This window comes from Schistocerca americana, chromosome 5 (assembly GCF_021461395.2).
Source record: "Schistocerca americana isolate TAMUIC-IGC-003095 chromosome 5, iqSchAmer2.1, whole genome shotgun sequence".
In the NCBI taxonomy this organism is placed as follows: Eukaryota; Metazoa; Arthropoda; class Insecta; order Orthoptera; family Acrididae; genus Schistocerca; species Schistocerca americana.
Genome location: NC_060123.1, coordinates 473389939 through 473413292, shown reverse-complemented (window position 1 = coordinate 473413292; position 23354 = coordinate 473389939).

Below are 23354 nucleotides of genomic sequence, written 5' to 3'. Positions count from 1 at the left end.
GGCACTTGCCGTGTTCTCCTCGTCAGCACTATGCGGCGCTTAACACAAATTACGTGACGTGTGGGAGTTGGACAAAAATATAGAAGATCCATGCTTGAATATAAATGCAGTCGCTACCAAAGCCTGCTGGTTCCGCTGTTGTATTTGCCGACGAACTGAATAAGTTACAAATGCTTTAGCATCCCACCGGTTAGCGAGTAGTTAAAAATGGTTCAAATACCTGTGAATATCTTGCCTTCTAAAACATGTCTGTTCAATAAATACTGGATACCATAATGGATTTCCCCACAGTGATATTGGCCACAACTAAAGTAAAGTAAGTACGTGGATTTATTCACTTCAAAACCTGTATCTTATGAGCTCATGATCAATGTTAGGTGTAATAAGTCTCGTTGTTACTACTACAGCTAACCGATGGTAGTACATACTACATTCGCGATATTAAATAGTCCAAATGCAGTAATCTGATACAAATGCGTGTGTGAGGTACACTGCATTGTTCAACGTTAATAGTCAACAAAGTACGAATATGAAGTCTCATATCGTTCTGCCTTTTGCGATATTAAATCAAACTGTTTAACACTCCGAAATAGTCCGTCACTGCACTGTTCTAATATGCTGTTTTAGACAATGTCCAACACATGAGCTGCTCTATTGTAAATTCGAACCTGAATCATGCACCAAGAACTTATCTCAACTGTACGCACAGGTCTCTCCTCTAGTGGGTCCAACACTCATCTGCCCTAACAATACTCGAGGCCGAGTATTTATACTCTTCCTACAATGTACTACTGGTTATAATAATGGAAAACATAATTTATAATATGAAATAGTTTAACAATATTATCAAATCCCTACTTTGCTAGAACAAGTTTAAGACATTTTCTAAACACATAAAAATCACATTAATGTTTAAGTTGCAGAAATAAGCATTCTAACTATGCTAAATGAGCAATTATCTATATTTTTTTAACTAGGCTCGAGATTTAATTCCTACCATTTACAGATGATGAGAAGAATATATTATTCTTTTATCTAAACATTTTCCATCTATTAATTTCCTGCATCTGATTTTGGTTGTTTATGGTACAAAGGGTATTGTAACTAATATTGTTTGATATTGTTATTTCTCTTCTAGAAGCCTTTTTCCTATTATCGCAAAGTAATTGAATTTAATTATAGCTGGAGATATAAGAGTATTGATCTAGCAACACATAATGCAGGGGTGGTAAGCATAAGCCTGGAATGTTACAATGTCAATCGTGGTCATGGCAGTAAGTACATTATGTCGAAGTCAAGTGAACTCGGATGTGGGGAAGTTGTTGGTGCTTGTATGCTGGGTGCTTCCGTTACCAAAGTAGGAGAAGAGTCTGGTGTTTTAAGAGGCATTGTATCGAAGATTTATACTGCATACAGAGAAAGCGGAAAAACATCACCGCAAAGTCACAACTCGGACGAAAGTGTGTTGAGTGACCATGAAGAACGATCAGAGAATAATACTGAGCCGTGCACGGCCCTTGTTCGTGCCATTTATTGTCTGTCATCTTCTGTTACAGTACGGCCGCCTCGTTTTCTTATTCCATTTACTGGCGTCACTAACTTCGTGCCTTACTTGCCCGTGAGCGACAGCAGCAGCGCTTATAGATAAGTGCACTGTCATACCATCTCTGGAGCGACCGACATTATTTCCAGATTATCGTGTGTCTGGCAGTCTGTTGGTGACAGACCAGCAATCCAGTCGGAACGCAGCAGCAGTGGAGTCGGGGGACGGAGCGCCGGTGAGGCGCGGACAGCCAGTGATCGCCGACCGCTGCTGACACACATGAACTGTCCGACGGAGGGAGATTGGAGCAGGACGACGGTTGGTTGGTCGTTCGACGTATATTTCGTCCTTTCACCGTTTCCGGGCCTGGGAGTCAGTCGGTTGGCGTGGGGCAGCAAGGAAGACCCCGTAGCGCGGAGTGGGGCCTCAGCCGCTGGCAGCGTGCACGTGCGGCTGGAGTGTGAGGTGCTGCTTGCGAGTCCTACGAACTTCGTCGCCCATCAATCTTGGACATGAGAACTGAGTCCTCACTTAACCTCCTATCGAGCCTCAGCTATTTACATTTCTTTGTTTGATCCTGGTTGTCGCTTTTGGGACATTCCCGCGAGCAACAACGTGTGTGTTTTCAAGCCGTCTTCCCATGGAGTTTAACTTAATTTATTCCCTTTTATTGAAGTTGACCAGCGGTATATTCTGCCTTTTGGCCGTTGACGTTCCGGTTACCTGTCCTGGTCGTTGACGTAATTTTATGCAGTGTATTTTCCTCCTCGTGTTGTTGCTGTCCAGCGCATGAGATTGTTATTCTTCATACGGGGAATTTAGCCCAATTTTACATGAGATGTTTTAAGATAAGGCTTCCTGCCTTTTAAATTGAACCTCTTTTTCTAGGCCTTAAGCCGTTAAACATATTTTGTCGGTATGTGGCCTTCAGCCGAGTATTATTATCTTTTAAAATTCTTGTCTTGCCCTTAAGGCATGAGATTGTTATCCTTTATAGGGGCCTTCAACCGAATTTCATATGAAATGTTTTAAGAGACGGCTTTCTGCGTTTCAAACTGAAACTCTTCTTTCTAGGACTTGAGCCATTAAATTATTTGATAATGTGCGGCCTTCAGCCGAGTTTTAATGTCTGTTAATGTTCTTGTCTTGCCCTTAAGGCATAAGAGTGTTACACTTTTGTCTTAACATAAGGCCTTCTGCTTTTCTGATTGAAACTCTTCTTATTGCTTAATATGCGGCCTCCAGCCAAGTTCCATTAAAATTAAATTGCTAAGGCCTTCAGCCTGTTTAGATTGAAGATTTAGAAAATATTCTTAGGTGAAACCTCAAGAAGAACCTGTTTTTTTTTTTTCAATTTCTTACTAAGGCCTTGTGTCTTGGATCTGGAATGCGGCCTTCAGCCGATCTAAGGTTAATCAAAGGAGGTCGATTAAAGTTTTGAGTGTTTTGCATCCTTGTTATAATATTGTGTGTAGATGAATAAAGTTTGTATGTTGAGTGAAACTGACAGCAACTTATTTTGGCCCCTATCCACAACCTAATCCGCTCTGTGCTTGTGGTGTCACCGCCAGACACCACACTTGCTAGGTGGTAGCCTTTAAATCGGCCGCGGTCCGTTAGTATACGTCGGACCCCCGTGTCGCCACTATCAGTGATTGCAGACCGAGCGCCGCCACACAGCAGGTCTAGAGAGACTTCCTAGCACTCGCCCCAGTTGTACAGCCGACTTTGCTAGCGATGGTTCACTGACAAAATACGCTCTCACTTGCGGAGACGATAGTTAGCATATCCTTCAGCTACGTCATTTGCTACGACCTAGCAAGGCGCTATTACCAGTTACTATTGATGCTGTAAAACATGTACCATCAAGAGCGATGTTCACCATTTATGGATTAAAGTTAAGTATTCCACAGCTACATCCTTTTTTGCTAAAGTCTAACTTCCTTGTCCTGTTCCAGACCTCAAGCCAGCCTGCGTGAGCTAAAACGCGTGCCGTTCGGCTTCCTCTCATAGTGGGTTGGCTCTCTTGCCAATCCACAACATTTTGGCGACGAGGCCAATTCGCGTTCGTAACTATACTGCCCTGATTTACTTGTGTAATGGCTTCGCCACAATCTCCAGATGTACTGTCCAAATTTTATCGCTTACAGAACCAGCAGACGCAGGCCTTGCTGGATGCCCTTGGACAGCTCGTCCAGGGTCAACGTGCAATGCAAAACGATGCGGCGGCCGCCGCTCCACCGCTCACGCAGCCACAACACGCTGTTGCACCAACTTTCCGTCCTTTTGATGCTGCACTGGAAAGCTGGACGGAGTGGTCACGCCAATTTGGATTCCATCTCGCCGCCTACAGAATTCAAGGTAACGAGCGGCGGCCTTTTCTCCTTTCCTCCATAGGCGTTCAAACGTACCGTGTGACAGTGAAATTATTTCCCCGACGCGACGTAGCAACTCTGTCCTACGACGAAATTTTGTCTGCATTAGATGCATATTTCAAAGAATCAGTCAATGTAGTTGCAAAAAGGTATACCTTCTTTCGTACAAAACGTATGGCCGGTCAAACTAATTGGGAGTGGGTTGCAACCTTGCAAGGCCTTACTAGGGATTGTGCTTTTGAGTGTCAATGTGGACTCCCTTATTCAGATACTATGGTACGTGATGCAGTTGCACAGAACGTTTCTGATGTTCGTATAAAGGAACGAATTTTGAAACTAGTCAGTCCCTCCCTTGAACAAGTGATGGACATATTGGATCGGCAGGACTCACTTGACTTTGCTGAGAAATCATTTGAAACTTCACCAGCAGTGTGTCACATTAACCGGCCCGCCGGGCGCGCTGCACGGAACAGTAAACAGCCCGTCCGCGCAGCTGCCACCAGGCTCTCAGCCATGTGTGCCGCGCAGGCAAGCAAATGCAGTGCTAAAATCATGCCCGCGGTGTGCTACTAGACATTCACGTGAGAATTGCCCGTCACGCCAGGCTATTTGCTTTTTCTGTGATAAAAAAGGACATGTTCAGAATGTTTGCCAGAAAAAGCTCAGATCGGACACTCACAACCATTCCAGGCCCTCTGCTTCGCTCCGGAATCGGAATCGAACCAAGGATACTCAGGCTCGTGAAACTTCGCCCATGGAAATTCATGTAGTTCATTCCACTCCGCCCAGTGCCACTCTCTCTAACAGTGACTGTGTTCGTCCCACAAAAAGTGTGCGTCGACATCGCCGGAACTCCCGTCAAGTCGCAAGTGATTTTGTACCAGTGTCAGTTCACATTGCACGAGACAGTCGGTCTTGTCGTGAGCAGGACAATAAACTTTTTGTAGATTTGGACATTAACGGCAAAGTGATACCATTCCAGCTCGATACCGGAGCTGCAGTTTTACTGATCAATCACGACACGTACAAACAGCTGGGCACACCTCCGTTGCGTGCCGCAAATGTTAAGTAGTTATTCAGGACAAGCGATCCCTGTGTTAGGACAGTGCAGCCTTCTTGCAACATACAAAGGACAAACAATACTTGTGTCACTGTACATCCTTCGTTCTTCTTCTGCAGTTGCCGGTCGCGGTGGTCTAGCGGTTCTAGGTGCGCAGTCCGGAACTGCATGACTGCTACGGTCGCAGGTTCGAATCCTGCCTCGGGCATGGATGTGTGTGATGTCCTTAGGTTAGTTAGGTTTAAGTAGTTCTAAGTTCTAGGGGACTGATGACCACAGTAGTTAAGTCCCATAGTGCTCAGAGCCATTTGAACCATTCTTCTGCAGTTGCTTTTTTGGTTTAGATTTGTTTCAGTTCTTTAACTTGTCTATAGTCAATCAGGTCCTATCAGTGAACCAGACTGTGCCTTCAGACAGTGTTTCTCGTCTATGAGAAGAGTTTGCAGACATTTTTGCACCGGGCCTCGGTTGCGCTAAGAACTATAAAGCACATTTGGAACTGAAAGTAAATGTGCAACAGAAATTTTTCAGAGCGCGCAATGTTCCCCACGCATTGCGTGATGAGGTCGCAAGAACATTGAATGATTTGGAATCACAAGGTGTAATTGAACGTGTGTAGGCTTCTCTCTGGGCATCACCCTTAGTAATTTTGCCAAAACCTTCCGGAAAATTGAGACTTTGTGTGGACTTCAAGGAAAAAGTGAAGCCACAACTAGTGATTGCAACTTTTCCTTCACCCCGCCCGGAAGATCTTTTTGACAAACTGTGCCCGGGTAAATATTTTTCGACGTTGGACCTAGCAGATGCGTACTTGCAAATACCGGTGGACGAAGAATCCCAGCGCGTTTTAGTGGTTACCACGCATCTTGGTTTGTATCGATTCAAACGACTGCCATTCGGGTGTGCATCCGCCCTTGCATTGTTTCAGCAATATCTGCAAACTGTTTGTGCGTCTGTCCCTACTGCAGCAAACTATCTGGACGATATTGTGATCTCCGGAAAGACGGAAGAAGAACATTTAGCCAATCTCAGAACATTATTTCAGGTCTTGCGACAAAATGGACTTCACTTGCGGAAGGACAAATGTGTGTTTTTTGCTCGTGACTTACCCTATCCGGGACATGTAATCAATGCCCATGACATACATCCCAGTCCAGAGCACCTCAGTGCCATACAAGATTTGCCTTCGCCGCAGAATTTGAAGCAGCTACAGAGTGTGGTGGGAAAAATAAATTACTATAACAAATATATCCCACGCGCCTCTTCCATTTCCGCTCCGCTTCATCGCTTACGCCGTAAAGGTGTTCCGTTCGTCTGGACGACGGAATGCGAACGCGCCTTTCGCCAGTTGAAATCGGCGTTGCTTTCCAATACTAGCCTTCGCCATTCGATCCCCAGAAGCCCTTTTTGTTGATGGTGGATGCATCGGATTTCGGGATCGGTGCTGTGCTTGCGCACAAAGATGGTTCGTACGATCGCCCTATTGCCTTTGCGTCCAAATTGCTCTCGTCTGCGCAAAGACATTATTCACAGATCGAGAAAGAAGCATTGGCTCTCGTATTTGGTGTTACAAAGTTTCATGATTTCTTGTATGGTCGTCACTTTACGATCATAACAGACCACAAACCTTTGACATCGCTTTTTCGTCCGACCAAGCCTGTACCTCCACGTACAGCGCAGAAATTCATTCGCTGGTCTATTTTCCTCTCGCAGTACCGCTACGATATCTTGTATCGGTCCACTGCTAAGCACGGAAACGCCGATGCATTGTCCCGTTTGCCTGTTGCTGAGGATAGAGCATTCGTTTCCTCCGAACTTGCTTGCATGTTCATTGATTAGGAAACCGATGACGTGGTCGACTCGTTTCCGATTGATTTTCGTCGTGTAGCTACAGCCACAGTTGCCGACTCTGTCCTTGCTACCGTTTTTCGTTTTGTTGCCACGCAATGGCCCTTGTCAAAGTCACGGATCGAGGATCCGTTGGTTCGCCGATTTTTTGCTTACAAGGAGAGACTTTTTGTACGACGTGGTGTTTTGCTGTTGCGTTCTGATAATGATCAGTCCAGGGTCGTGGTCCCACGTTCGTTCCAGTCCTCTGTCTTACGGCTTCTCCACCAAGGACATTGGGGTATAGTGAGAACGAAACAACTTGCTCGTCAGCACTGTACTTGGTTCTCAATCGATGCTGCGATTACGCATATGTGCTCTTCTTGCATGGCATGTGCTGAACAACAATCCACACGACCGCGGAAATTCTTTGCATGGCCAAAAGCCACTTCCCCTTACACATCGATTTTGCTGGTCCATTCTGGAATGCACGATGGTTGGTTGTGGTAGCTTCATTCAGTAATTTTCCTTTGGTTGTCCGTATGTCTTCCACGACGTCATCTGCCACCATCCAAGCGTTATCTGCTATCTTTTGCATTGAAGGTCTTCCGCAGACTATTGTTTCCGATAATGGCCCACAATTCATGTCTGCAGAATTTCAGTCATTCTGCAAGGCCAATGGTATTCAATATCTGACATCCGCGCCGTTTTCGCCTCAGTCAAACGGTGCCGCTGAACGATCCGTCAGGACTTTCAAGTCACAGATGTTGAAGTTGAAAGAGTCGCATTCTCGGGAGGACGCATTGTTGATCTTTTTGTCCTCTTATCGTTCTCAGCCCCGAGATGGTCGCTCGCCTGCTGAGTTGCTCCACGGTCATCCTCATCGAACCTTGATGTCTTTGCTACATCCGCCGCATCAGGTTCCTGTGCAGCGGCAGCCACCTGCTTTTGCTCCAGGCGACGTTGTATACTATCGCAACTATCGAGGTTCACGGCGTTGGCTCGCAGGGCGCATTCTTCGCAGCCTCGGCCGCGCTATGTATCTGGTTTTGGGGGCCTCTGGTGAGGTGCGCCGGCGTCTCAGTCAGCTGCGCCTCTGTGGTCGCACGGGATCGGCCGCTCGCCGTCTCCTTTCAGCGACGGTGCCGTCCGGTCAGCGCCCTGGGGACCCATCTACTAGCTCGCCTCAGCCCCAGGTGTTACCGACGCTGCCTTCCATTTTGCCCCATGGCGACGCGCCGCCGCCTGTTCTTCCGCCGGCGACGCCCGCAGTGGACGCTTCGCTGCAGCTGCCGGGCGCCTCCCTGGGTCACGCGCCGCCGATCGCTTCCCGTGACCAGTTGTCCTCCGACATGGAACACTTGCCCGCTCCGGAACATATGTCGTCTTCGCCCGTCGGCTGCCCCGGCCCGATGGAGGTCGACCCTTCGGCCCCTCCTGTCTCTCTACGGGCGCATACACCGCATGTTGACGTGCACCCTGGAGCAGGTTTTCAGGCGTTTCCTAGCTCCCCTCGGTCCGAATGGCCGGGTGCGGGTGGCACAGCCTCGCCTGTTGTTAGGCTCCCCACCTCGTCGCATACGTCAACATGGGGTCCTTCCCCCGGCGGGCGGAAGCCTTGTGCCACAACCGTCCGCCGCTTTGCGGGGGCGGAATGTGGTGTCACCGCCAGACACCACACCTGCTAGGTGATAGCCTTTAAATCGGCCGCGGTCCGTTAGTATACGTCGGACCCCCGTGTCGCCACTATCAGTGATTGCAGACCGAGAGCCGCCACACGGCAGGTCTAGAGAGACTTCCTAGCAGTCGCCCCAGTTGTACAGCCGACTTTGCTAGCGATGGTTCACTGACAAAATACGCTCTCATTTGCCGAGACGGTAGTTAGCATAGCCTTCAGCTACGTCATTTGCTACGACCTAGCAAGGCGCTATTACCAGTTACTATTGATGCTGTAAAACATGTACCGTCAAGAGCGATGTTCACCATTTATGAATTAAAGTTAAGTATTCAACAGCTACGTCCATTTTTGCTAAAGTCTAACTTCCTTGTCCTGTTCCAGACCTCACGCCAGCCTGCATGAGCTAAAACGCGTGCCTTTCGGCTTCCTCTCATAGCGGGTTGGCTCTCTTGCCAATCCACAACAGTGCTACTAGCTGAGGCACCTCAAATACCTGCAAGAGTCACTGTTGAACTGAGTGTCGGACTCACGAATCCCGTCATCGCATAAATAAGACGAAGGGAGCTCCACAAGCACGAAATTGTATGGCGAGCTGTAATTCCAAAATTATTTATCAGTGATGCATGTGCACGTAACAGATAAACTTGATGCTTGGACAATGCAAGAAAGTCATTTGGTCAATTCTTGCTGCACACTTTTTCCAACTTTTAGCTGAGTGGCCAGGGTTCGATGATGATTTGGGGCGCCATATCTTGGTATTCCATCGGCCAAATGGTTGCTGTCCAACGTTGCATTATTACCAACGAAGACGCGACTATTTTCGCTTATCACATTCTCCCCATGGTGCAATGTTTGTTCACAAATTGTGATGGTATGTTCCAAGACGACAGATCCCCTGTTTTGAGTACTAACGCGTTTCCTATAATGTTTGAAGCGTGGTAAGGTGTTGTGTTTTGTCGTTTCTATATTTTCCACTCCTTGTATTGCTGCACTATCTTGTTTGGAAGCGTGTATATTTTCTATACACTGACACATGTACACTGTCAAGCAAAAATAACAGTCACCGGCCTCGCTTTGACCCGCGAGACAGGGTTAAAATAGTCACTCCTACATAATTAATCAATCTCCAACGACTCTCAAATCCCATCACTCCTTTGGAAAACGAGCACCGCCAACAGTCACCACACAGTCTACAGCCGAATTTTAATATCAGCTCAACAAAAACAAAACTGTATAATGGTTTAGAGATAAATGGGAGTAGGTTAGAGTCAACTGGAGTTTACTGCAGAGTATTTTAAAAGATGTTGGTAGAGACTAGAGAGAATGGAGTTGCACACAAAGCGGAATGTCACATAGGGAATGGGGAGCAGTAAGAACTGAAAACGATGTATGACAAGGGTGCTCGCTCTCACCGTAGCTGGTGAACATAGTGTGTCCCAAGAGGGATAGTCAGAATTCAGGGGTACGAGAGCACGCTCATTTGAAGCAAAAACGAAACTTCGTACGGACATATGCCCTATTCTGAATAGCTCCAAAGATAGAACACATTTAATGTAAATTTCTTTTTAGGACAGTGGCATGCACATTTGTATCCTACACACCCAGTCTCTTTGTCTTTTTTTTTCTAACACAGCCTTCCTCGTCGCATTCAGACTGTCTTACTACTATTAAAAAGGCCCAGTGGGCTTACAGTTGTCCACGGTGTGTTGTGACTGAAGTAGTGTTAGGGACTGACAGTGTATCAGAGAGAAGTATGGGTTAACGGTGTTTATATTAGTGATGACTTAATGCCAGACATCTACACTAAGGAACGACACGAGGATATGCAGTATGTTTAGAGCTTCTGCGAGAGTAGTGCCGCTGCTGAACAATACTGTCGGCACCCTCCAAGATATTGAATTCCTGATCGTAGAGTGTTTATCATTGTCTTCTGCAGATTGAGTGGAACAGGTATTCTTCCATGTTCCCATTTTTCTTCTAAACGTGTAGTTCAAGCAACCTGTGCAGGAACAGCAACATACTGTAGAAATGGCGCAGTGTACTTCTACAGCCAGCACATGGCGACTTTATATACCCATCAGTGTCCTACAAACATGTACATGGCGAATATTTCACCTGGAAAATCTGCACGCATGACACGTAGAACCTGTCACCAATTTTCGCATTGGGAACAATGTCACATGAGTTTTTGTCAGTGATTAAATGACAATCGTCATTTTCTTCCATTAACACTATTCGCTCTTGATGCCATGTTTACATCGAATAGATTCATCACTACACATAAATATCGTCGATGGTCGCAGGAAAATCCATACGCTACAGTGGATACGAATTTTCAAGTTCGTTATCCAATCAATGCTTAATGCTGCATGATCTGTAACATACTGATAAGCCCAGTCGTTTTGGGAGAGATAATGACGTGACAGAAACACTAGTTAAGCAAGCTGCAGTGTACACACAGCATGACGGAGCCCATCCACATTTTACCAGACCTGTGAGGAGGATATCTCAACCCCACTTACCTCAATCGCTGGATCGGTCGTAGTACAATTAACTGGTTACTATGGCCATCAAACCTAACGCCATGAGATTTTTATTTATGGGATTGGATGAAATGTGAGGTGTTGGAATTGAAGGTGAACACACGAGATGAAATGCTTGTTCGCATTGTGGACACTATTGCCCTCATCAGGAAATGTGCAAAGGCGCTGAGAAGAGCAACACAACATATACTTAGAAGAGTACGAAAACACAGTGCAGATGGAATATTCGAACACATATTATGAAGTGCACGCCAGACAAGGCTGATTCTACCCCAAAATACCGTCATCTAAGATGGCCACGATGACGTCATCCACGGTAGAGGCCATGATATCATCCTATTACATGAGATGGCGGCCTTAAGTGGGAAGTTTGTATTTTGGCAGGAAGATATGTCAGTTGGGCTACCTCCACTAACCTAACCCCCTTTCCCACACCTCTCCAAGAAAATGGCGGCAAGTTCAAATTCTATCAGGACAATGCAACCTCTACTGACCTAAGCCAATGGTGCACAAGAAAGGGCAGTTAGACTACATCCACTAATGCAAGTCATCCGACCACCACCACATCCTAGAAATTGGTGCCAAGTTTGAACTTTGGTGGTAAATAAATGTCACTTGGCCTATGTCTATTAACCTAAGAAAATGGCGGGAAAGGTCGGGAAATTCCACTAACCTAACTCACCATACCACCACCTCCTCATATGGATTGGCTGGCATAGGCCTCGACCTGTGATAGACATAATTCTTTATTATTTTTCATGCACTATATTATTTAAACAATTACACACACTACCACCATCCAGAGTGGTTGCCAAGGGGTTTCGCCCCCCATGGCCTAGTACATAGTACAACCACCAGAGGGTGCTGTCATCCCTCTTGTGACATAATTCAAGATAGTGGGGAGAAATAGTAGGAAAAAGTATGGTCACCATCGGGTCCAGATTCCAACTGACCTAGTACACAGTACCACCGCCAGAGGGTGCTCTCATCCATGACATAATCCAAGATGGTCACCATGACGTCAACTGATGATGCAAGTACAGTTATCAAAGATGGCAGCAAACAGTGTGTTCACCACAAGGTACAGCACTAGTACACAGTACCACAACCAGACAGCGCTGTTGTCTGTTCTGTGATGTAATCGAATATGACAGTCCTGGGTAGGGGAAATGGTGGGAAAATGACTCTGGCTGTGCTGGACATAAGTCTTTATTTTGCAGGCAGTGTCTCCACCACGATGTCTAGAGTCCAACTGACCGAGTACACAATACTGTCTCCCAAGAGTGCTGTCATCCCTCCTGTGACATAATCCAAGATTGTGGTCTTGAGGGGGAAAATAGGGCTAAAATGACTCAGTCTGCTCTGGGCTGCTGGAGAGAGTAAGGAAGGAGTGTACTTTATTTATTTTGGAACAATTTATTTAGGGATACATTTTGAAAGATAGTATATTTATCACACTGATACAAAACACATGTTCTGACATATTTGAGGACATGCCACACAGCCCACAGACCTGTAAACTACACCTTAGTAACACTCTGCAGCCAGCCGCGGTGACCGTGCGGTTCCAGGCGCTGCAGTCTGGAACCGCAGGACTGCTACAGTCGCAGGTTCGAATCCTGCCTTGGGCATGGATGTGTGTGATGTCCTTAGGTAAGTTAGGTTTAAGTGGTTCTAAGTTATAGGGGAATTAAGACCTAAGATGATAAGTCCCATAGTGCTCAGAGCCATTTGAACCATTTGAACACTCTGCAGACACGCAAACAAATCCTAAATTACCAAAATATTTCAGTACAGACATGTAAACTCCTCCAAAATAATGCAGTACACTGATGTGTAGAGATGCTGAGTAAAATGTCCTAACAATGCATAGTACAGCCTACAGGCCTTCTTGCAAAACAATGTAACAGACACGTGCAGACACCGCCCACTGCTCCCTGTCCACTGGGAAGCACAGAAGGTTACTGTACACGCTCCCAGAAGTCGAGGTACACCGGCAGCTGTCTAACCACGCACAGGTGCCCTCAAGCATAAAGTTACGAGATCCCTTTCATACTCGACAATTGATAAATTCCTCTCGAAAACACGTGATCACCTAGGCACCATTGCTGATCAGACCAGACAGAAGCTAAGACCTACTTCCAGAGTTTATTGCCGGATGCAAGCCAGTGAGAGCCACCACTTTCATGCTGCTGCTACCTGCAGCGAGCAGGTGAAAGTTGCTTGTATTTTCAGATATATAGTTAGAGTCCCAAGAGTGTGATACTGACGTCACAGAACTGCAGTGAGCGCTCACGCTGGTCCCCTACGTGAGACACCTCAGGGCAGCACGTATGTTTTACCATTGCCGATGCGATACCTGGGGATACTGACATCACCGAATAGCACAGGGTGCATTGTTCTTATCGTGATATGCAAGACGTGTCTAACCACACTGAACTGCCCAGTGTGACTGACTCAATGCTGTGAAGTGCACGCACATAGCTACAAACCATCGGAAGTGAATCTAACAAGGTCCTCAATCTTATACTGATGTCACATCACTATGTAAAATCAGAATCGAGTTGACCTCTCGGAAATTGTATAGTGCCCCAGAAATAGTTAACACTCCCATTTGTGATGTCGCAGCTTGTATGCATGGAAATACTTGTCCCAACAGAATCTGTTTACGATAATAGCGGGTAATAATGTCGATTGCACTCAATTTATGCAAACATTCTCACTGCTATGTATAGATTCCTATATCCCAGCACAATGGATATCTTGTGAATGAATCGAGCATTAAGATTGGCTCTTATCGAACTTACCCTCCGAGTTACTGATACCACTGGTGTGGAAGCACCATCCGCCTTTTCTTTCTTTCGGCAGACAGGACTTTCAGAAACAGAAAACTATTTTACACAGATAGAAATTTTGCATCATGAATTAAACCCTGCAAAGTGCCACTACATATCGTCAAATAAGGGAAGACTCTTGCTCAATTACACTGCTCTCCCACTGAGGACAGGATCTGGAATATCAGAGAGTGAAACCGATCTCCTACCCAGTAATATATCACTGCATACCATTTCGATGTAATAAACATATAATTCGTTCTTGCGTCATATAAAATCATCCCTTTTATATCACACATACATATACCACCATGGAAGACAGCGCCATATATACCCAACGCAGCCCTAGATATTTCCCTGCCAGTTCAGCAGTCATCCACGTCCAACAAGTGACCAGATCGCCGTCAGCATACTGAAGTCACTCTCAGAACTGTTCCACAAAATTCTGGCTCGCTTCCCCTCGGCACAAACGTATTACTGTTTCTGGTTTGGACGTGATTGCTTGCTTCCTTTTCTACACCCGTCTCCAGACTCTGAGATTACAAGAACAGAAGTATTTTCGGATACTTTACGATAATATTTTCGGTGTACTTCTAGATATCAAACACACTACAGCATCCTAGCAATTGCTCACACAGCAAAATTCCCAAGACTTAGACAGGAAATTATTTCTCTACAAACCCCAAACTTTAGCGAGGTGGAGCGTACTCTAGACCACTGAGTAACTAGAAACTTATCCCGTATGCAAGGACCTTTATGTGAAAGAAACTCGACAAAGAAAAATAAAGGATACTGATATTTCCATTCGCTAATACCTATGTTGGTGATGTAACAGATGCCATACCATCCCTATAATTTACAAAGTCAAATAACGTGTTTCTCATGTCTAGAGAACCAGCAAACATGTCTTTCACCTGCTAGATGCACATGCCACAGTCTATCTTCCCTCAACAAAATCAAGGTGCGAAACGTTCAGAAGCAATGAATCGAGCAATTTAATGGGCGCGAATAATGGCCCACCGCTAACACACGTCCTTATTGAATATTCTCAAATTTCCGCGCGATCACGAAAGCTATCCAACACATACTAAGTATTAGTTCACTATTCTACAGTCTAGAGATCGACAAAGTTATCTCAGCTACATTCCTACGATCTAACAGGCCTCTCCATTCAGACAGATCCTAATGTTAATGGGAAACGTAAATCAGGCCCAATACAGACAACAGATAGGCAAAATCATCCTAGAAAACTTGCCACATATCTGTTTTATCATTGTACTTACAACTAAATCTTATGATTACGGTCTCATTTCAACGACATTCAACAGTGAGCGAAGTATTGGAAATACACCCTGCAGATGGCTGTGTCCCTCGAAATAGAAATATCTGTAGCATTTTTATGACTTGGCATACTCCTCCCTCTGCTATCACAGTATTCCACAGTCATCTCCTCTGCACACGTCAGGACAGAAACACATACTATATAAGCCTGATGCTCAAGGTGAACCTATTGCACATCCTCTACTACTATTACTAAGTACAATACTTGACCAATAAATGATTCTGCACGATACAAAACAATACTGAGAGAAAATGAGCTATGGGTGGACATGTCTCATAAGTTCTTCTTGTGAGTGTTACCACTGTGTCTTAGAAAGAGAGGCGTAATCGGCCAGATGTTAAAAAACCCGATTGTAACAACTACTGTATGTTACTGTCACAAACTGTCTTGGTTCTACAGGCGCACACAAGTATCCATGTTAAAAGCCCTACTGGCTTTATAAATCGATGTATGGCATTACCAACGAATCACGTGGTTTTTCCAGAAAAATACTGAGACAGTGATCATAGGAGCATATCTTATCAGACCAGCGGTTAGGTTACACATAACCCACGCGGGACTCTCGTCATAAAATTGCTCGATTTTGAAAGTGTTTCAGCTAAGGAACGTGTTATGAAAGCGCTATCTGCAACTCCCTCACGCCACTAGATATTTCTTCTGTATGTGTAACATATTCTGTCTCAGTACCATGTCAGAGGATTCCACACTATATAAACTGAGTTATAGGCGATGATTGGTTGAGAAGGATCAGAAACAGTGTGCTGATTGAGGTCATAAGAAATGTACACTAGCTTTTAAGTTCTCTGGTGTTATGCTATCTGCTACAAATGATGTTTATGATTTAGAATCAAGTCTCTGCATTCAACCACATCTCTGCATTGGATCCTATGGAGAAGTCCTCCAATGATTACAGTCACCAGTGAATCAAATTTCTCACACTATCATATCTTGAAACGAGAGACCTTTCTCAAACCTGTCTCCCACAATAAAATTCCAACATGGTTTCAGTCATTCCTTATACATCCTGCAACTGCCCCCATTTCTTCAGCTTTGTGCATGTGATCATTCCAGTTTAAGTTGTAACTGAGCATAAGTCAGAGAAAGCCATATCCAGCACCTTCTGAAACCTGTGTAGAAACAAAATGTCCTGAGTTAGTGCAACAGGACCATGTTTTGACCATTCAATGGGAATGTGCGCATTGTGGTGCATCTCCAAACTAGATACATATACTATAATCTGAAGCAGATCCACATCCATTCACATGTATCTCCCCAACATGTTATTATTGTTATTCTGCACCATCCAACAGAGAAAAGTTATGAACTCTAAAGGCTCCACTAACTTCATCCGATATAGAAATCACATAGGAAGTGTAGCTGGGGCGATGATGCATAGCTGCAATGTGGGTCCAGTGCAGAGAGAGAGTTGTTACGATGCTTCCCAGAATAGCATTGCTAACGGTCACATATATGTTTTATCGCTTAAGTTTGGGGTTTGTAGGGAAATAATTTCCTGTCTATGTATTGGGAATTATGTTGCACGAGTGAATGGTAAGATGTTGTCGTGTGCTTGATATCGAGAAGTGCCGCGAAAATGGTATTATATTATCGCAAACCATGCAAAAATACATCTGTTCTTGTAATCCCAGAGTCTGGGGATGGGTGTAGAACAGGAAGCCAGCAGTCAGGTCCAAACCATAAACAGTAACGTGTATTTGCCGAGGTGAAGCAAGCCGGAATTTTGTAGAACAGTTCTAACAGTGACTTCAGTCCACTGAGGGCGATATTGTCACACATCGGGCATGGATGACCGCTGTCCTGGCAGGGAAATATGTATTGCTGCGACGGATATATATGGTGTTGTCTGTCTTGGCAGTATATGTACATGTGATGTAAAAGGGATGATTTTGTATGGCACAGGTTACGAATTGTATGTTTATTACATCGAGATGGTAGGCAGTGATATATTGCTGGGTTGGAGATCGGTTTCATGCTCTAATACTCAAGATCCTGTCCTCAGTGGGAGAGCAGTGTAATTGAGTGAGAGTCTTTGCCTATTTGACGATATGTAGTGGCACTTTTGAGGTTTTCATTGTCTGTGTAAAATAGTTTTTTGGATCTGAAAGTCCTGTCTGCAAAAAGAAAGAAATGCGGATGGTGCTTCCACACTGGTGGCATCAGTAATTCGGAGGGTAAGTTCGATAAGAGCCAATCATAATGCTCGATTCATTCACAAGACATCCTTTGTGCTGGGATGTAGGAGTCTATACATAGCAGTGAGAACGTTTGCGTATGTTGAGAGCAGGAAGGGTAACACATGATGGATGAGGTGTCACGTTACGACAACAAGGAAGAATGCAATCGATGTTATTATGCGCTATTTTCGTAAACAGTATCTGTTAGGACAAGAATTTCCGTGCTTACAAGCTGAGACATCAAGAATGAGAGTGTTAACTATTTCTGGGACACTATACAATTTCCGAGAGGTCAACTCGATTCTGATTTTACATATCGATGTGACATCAGTATAAGATTTAGAACCATGTTAGATGCACTTCCGATTGTTTGTAGCTACGTGTGCACACGTCACGGTGTTTCATCAGTCACACTGGGCAGTTAAGCATGGTTAGACACATCTTGCATGTCATGTAGGAACAATGCACCCTGTGCTATTCTCTGGCATCAGTATCCCCAGGTATCACGTCAGCCATGGTAAAACACACATACTGCCCTGAGGTGTCTCACATATGGGACTGGTGTGAGCATGCATTGGAGTTCTGTGACGTCAGTATCACACTTAGAGGACTCTAACTGTATACCCAAAAGTAGAGGCAACTTTCACCTGCTCACTGCAGGTAACAGCGGCTTGAGAGCGATGGCTCTCACTGGCTTGCGTCTGGCGGTGGCCTCTGCGTATAGACATTTGCTCCCGTCTGGTCACATCAGCAATGGAGCCTAAGTGATCACATATTTTCGAGAGGAATTTCTCAGGTGTCAAAGTGAAAGGGATGTCGCCACCTCATGCTTGAGGGCACCTGTGCTTGGTTAGACAGCTGCCGGTGCACCTCAACTTCTGGGAGCTTGTACAGTAGCATTCTGTGCTACCCAGTGGACAGGGAGCGGTGGTTGGTGCCTGCATGTCTCTGTTGTATTGTTTTGCGAGAAGGCCTGTAGGCTCTGCCTTGGATTGTTAGGACATTTTACGAGTACTCAGCGTGTCTACACATCAGCGTACTGCATTATTCTACAGAAATTATTTTGGTAATTTAGGATTTGTTTGCGTGTGTGCAGAGCTTTATTAAGGAGTAGTTTATATGTCTGTGGGCTGTGTGGCGTGACCCCAAACATGTCAGAGCGTGTGTTTTGTATCAGTGTGATAAATTTACTATCTTTCAAAATCCATCCCTAAATAAATTGTTCCGAAATAAATAAAGTACACTCCTTCCTTACTCTCTCCAGCAGCCCAGAGCAGGCTGAGTCATTTTAGTGCCATTTTCCCCCTCCAGACCATAATCTTGGAAAATCTCACAGGAGGGATGACAGCACCCTCTGGTGGCAGTACTGTGTACTAGGTCAGTTGGACTCTAGATCTCATGGTGGATGCATTGCCTGCAAAATAAAGACTTATGTCCAGTACAGGCAGAGTCCTTTTCCTGCCATTTCTCCCACCCGGGACCATCATCTTGGATTACGTCACAGAATGGACGACAGTGCCCGCTAGTGTTGGTACTGTGTACTATATCAGTTGGAGTCCAGACACCATGGTGACCATACTGTTTCCCGCCATTTCTCCCCACCATCTTGGATTAAGTCATAAGAGGGGTGACAACACCCTCTGGTTGTGGTACTGAGTACTAAGCAGTTGTAGTCCGGACCCCTTGCCAATGGTGGTAGTGACCCTAATTGTTTAAATAAAACAGTGTATGCAAAATGATAAAGACTTATGTGCAGGACAGGTCGAGTCCTATGTCAGCCAATCCATATGAGGAGTTGGTGGTGGGGTGAATTACGTTAGTGGAATTGCCATTTCTTTCACGCCATATTCTTAGGTTAGTAGAGATAGCCCAAGTGACATTTCTTTACCACCAAAATTAGAACTTGGCACCAGTTCCTAGGATGAGGCATGGTTGGATGACTTCGGTTAGTGGAGGTATCCCAACTGCCCTTTCTTTACCGCCATTTTCTTAGGTTAGTTGAGGCTGCATTGTCCTGATGGATTTTGAATTTCCCTCCGTTTTCTTTGGAGGGGAGAGGAAGGGGGGTTAGGTTAGTTGAGGTAGCCCAATTGACCTATCTTCCTGCCAAAATTCAAACTTCCCGCCAAAAGCCGCCATGTTGGATGACATCACAGGATGACATCATGGCCTTTACCTTGAATGACGTCATCGCCGCCATATTGGATAACGGTACTTTGGGGTAGAACTGGCCTTGCCCCAATATTAATAACAGCTGTAATCTGACAGGTACAACAATGCTTACAAGTGAAATCCTCAAAAATACGTACTTTCCAACTGATATTTTGTAAAAGGCATGTTCTAATTACTGATGACAGTATGTTTGCACCTGCGTAAACCTGACACTACAATTGAATTATGTAGAAAATAATAGCAATGTATGTGGCATTGTGAGTTTCTTCCTCGACTGAGGACCTTCTTTGCTACTTGTCAGGATTATGTAGGCGGTGCTTGAGATACAGAAATAGAAAACCCAACCTGCTAACCTTCGCTACTTCATTTAATAGAAACGCCCACTTGTCACAACTGTATCAGACGCTGTACTCCCGGTTAATGCGAGCTTTCCGATACCCCAGTGTTAGCCGAAAAAGACATATACTCCACGTTGACACCACGTGAGCTGAAAACAGCTCTGCTTCGTGTAGCAGCCAGCTACGCCACTGTTAGGCCAGGCGCATACTGGGACACGGGGCAGCACAGCCCAGTATTCTTGTGAGTCACTGGTGTGAATGCAACAGCGCAAATTGAGACGCAGGGCAGGGCAGCACCATGGCTGGTTCCGCCTTTGCCGCCCAGTGTCAGGACGCGGTCTACTGTGCGAGCGCCACGCAGCCGGGACACACAGTACCAAGAAACCGCCAGCACACGCACTCAGAAGCACGAGACGGCTGCTTATAAGCCTTACAAATGTACATTAAATGTGTTTGATAACGGAAACTGTTCGGAATATGGCATATATCCACAGGGAACGTTTTACTTCAAATGGGCGTTCCTATCATATCCCTGAATACTGACCATTCCTCCTGGGATACCATATAAACGAAGAAAACCTGATTTTAAGGCCACAGAGGACGCAAGAGGCATTGTAATTCGAGGCGGAAGGATAAAGATAACGATAAGCGGATGATCAAACAGTGCTATCAAAATCACAAGAGGAGCTGCAGCAGATGTTGAAGAGGATACCAAGAATGGGATACGAGTTTGAAAAATATAGGAAAGACAGAAGTGTTGGGAATAAGCAAGAATCAAACGCCAGTTAACGTATTCTTAGGCGAAAATTAATTAGAACTAGTAAAATCCTTTCAGTACCAGGGAAGGATGTTGGGGACAGAAGAAACGAGGAAGAGAAAATCTACGGGAAATAGTGCATTTGAAAAAGTTAGGAAGTTACTAGCAATTACAAAATTCCTGAGGAAAAGATTTGCTAGAGTGTAGTGTTAGCAGTGAATAATGGACAGTTAAAAAGAAAAAAGGTGTTTCAAAAGTTTTGAGATGTGGGTATGCGGAAGAATGCTGAAGGTCGACTGACAGTCTTAAGATTAAGTTGTGCAGAAAATAAGGGAAGAAATAAGATAATTGTAAGTGGTGAGAAAGAGGAAATGAATCTTGGTTGGGACACATACTGCGCTGGACTTGTTTACAACAAAACCGAGCGAGGTAGCGCAGTGGTTAGCACACTGGACTCGCATTCGGGAGGGAGAAGATTCAAACCAGCATCAAGCCATCCTGATTTAGGTTTTCCCTGATTTTCCTAAATCGCTTCAGGCAAATTCCGGGATAGTTCCTTTGAAAGGGCAAGGCCGACTTTCTTCCCTGTCCTTCTTTAATCCGATGGGGCCGATGACCTCGCTGTTTCGTCCCCTCCCCCAAATCAAAGACCCAAACAATCTACAACAAATAATTATACACGGAAATGTGGAAGGAATAAGCGGAAGCCGAAGAGAGAAAACTGGAATGATGGACAGCATTAGAAATGGACCAACATACAAGCAGATGAAGGAAGATGTTCAGAACATGACACGATGGAGAGCCTCCAGTCGGAAACTGTCGTACGACACATGCACTAATGAAGAAGAAGAAGAACAAGATGATGATGATGAATAAGAAGAAGAAGAAGAAGAAGAAGATGACGATGATGATGGCGATGACGACGACGACAAAAACTCTCAAAGAACACTGCGAACGTCACTATATGGTCTGCTGCTGGTTTCTAATTTCTCTGCCATAAATAAAACTGGACAACAGTCGAAAGTTGAAAGGGAGAAGAGCTCACACAAACACCTAAACTTTCTACTGGGAGAAAATAAGTTTATTCTCTTCTGCTGGATGAGAAAAATAAAACTGGTGTAGAAGACATTTGTAAGAATGACGCAGAGCTGGTCCATGTTTAAGACCAAGATAAGTTTTCATCACAGAAAATGTTGTAAACCATGATTTCGATGTACCGATAGGTTTCTATCACACTCACGTGTCCGGACATGTGCATCTCCCGAATCCTCAGTCCGAGTACTTCGCTGTGTGACTAAGAGGAGCAGCTGTGTTTAGTGACCAGTTGAATTCAACACAAAATTATGCTCAATGTAAAACCTGGCGTGCTGATTGTCGATTGTTACACGAAGCACAAGTCGTGGAAAATGTGCACGGACGGCTTTACACAGGAGTTCAAGATTGGAAGTGTTTTAGCAAAACCTCCAGCAAATTCTGAAATACAAAATTTAAATGGCGCGAACAGATTCTATAACGAATAAAATCGTTAACGATCCGAAAAGAACTGAAAGACCAGGAAACATTGCTGTAGTGAGCGAAGGGAAGCCTGAAACAAAGTCCGCTATTTACCTGCACAAGTAGAAACTAAAAGTTTTTCATAATTGAAATAAGAAACGGTCTGTATGTACTTTAAAGAAGTATTTTATAGCCAGGCTCGCGTTCAAACCTAATTTTTATTGAACGGTTTCATCGGGTAAGACTAACATCTTCAGATCTTAAGAAACTTTTTTGGTTTTACGTCATGCTCCATCGTGCGTTCATTACTCATGCCTTGTTAAAATTTTAGTGGAGAGTAACTTCCGTAGAGGTTTGTCAGCCTGTGTGAAATGTGCAATATACTCTTCACTAAAATGTTAACATTACATGAGTGATGAACGCACAATGGAACACGACGTACAACGAGAAACGTATTTGAAGCTCTGAAAATGACAGTTTTGAACTTGGCTATAAAATATTTCTTTGCAGTGGAAATCAAGAAATCGTAGTGTGAAAGCAATACAAAACAGGATCAGCACCTGTATATTACAGATTTACTGTTGTGTATGAGTCAGTGTCTAGACGAACTATCGTGTGTTGAGTTCTGCAGGTGGTTTCTGAGTGAAGTGGAATCAGGTCTTCGGGATCCTCAGTTTTTCATTTGTTCACGTAAGGCCTACTTGAGCGTGTCAATGCATGCGAACTTACAGAAGATGCACCACTGTACATCAGAAAATCTCCATCAGTACTCTGAAGAGCCGTTTCATAATCTCAAGACACTTTTTTGTTATGCAACGTCTGACGATCAAATTGTAATACAATTCTGTCCAACAAACTATTAATGCTAACCGGTATGTTCAGGAACTGTTTCATCCATATCGGGAGCAAATTACAGAAGATGAACAACTTATTGACAACCTTATCAGGGGAGCATGATGAGCTCGGTGAGGAAAGGAGAATAAGCAGAAGTAGCGCACTCTCCTGGCCACCTCGATCATCTGGTCTCCCTCTCTCTCTCTCTCTCTCTTTCTCTCTGTCTCTCTTTCTCTCTCTTTGTGTGCGTCTGTGTATGTGAGAGAGAGCGAGATAGAGAGAAAGAGAGACAGAGAGAGAGAGAGAGAGAGAGAGAGAGTAATTATTACCTGTGGGTTAAGCTGAAGGGTCTGGTGTACTCA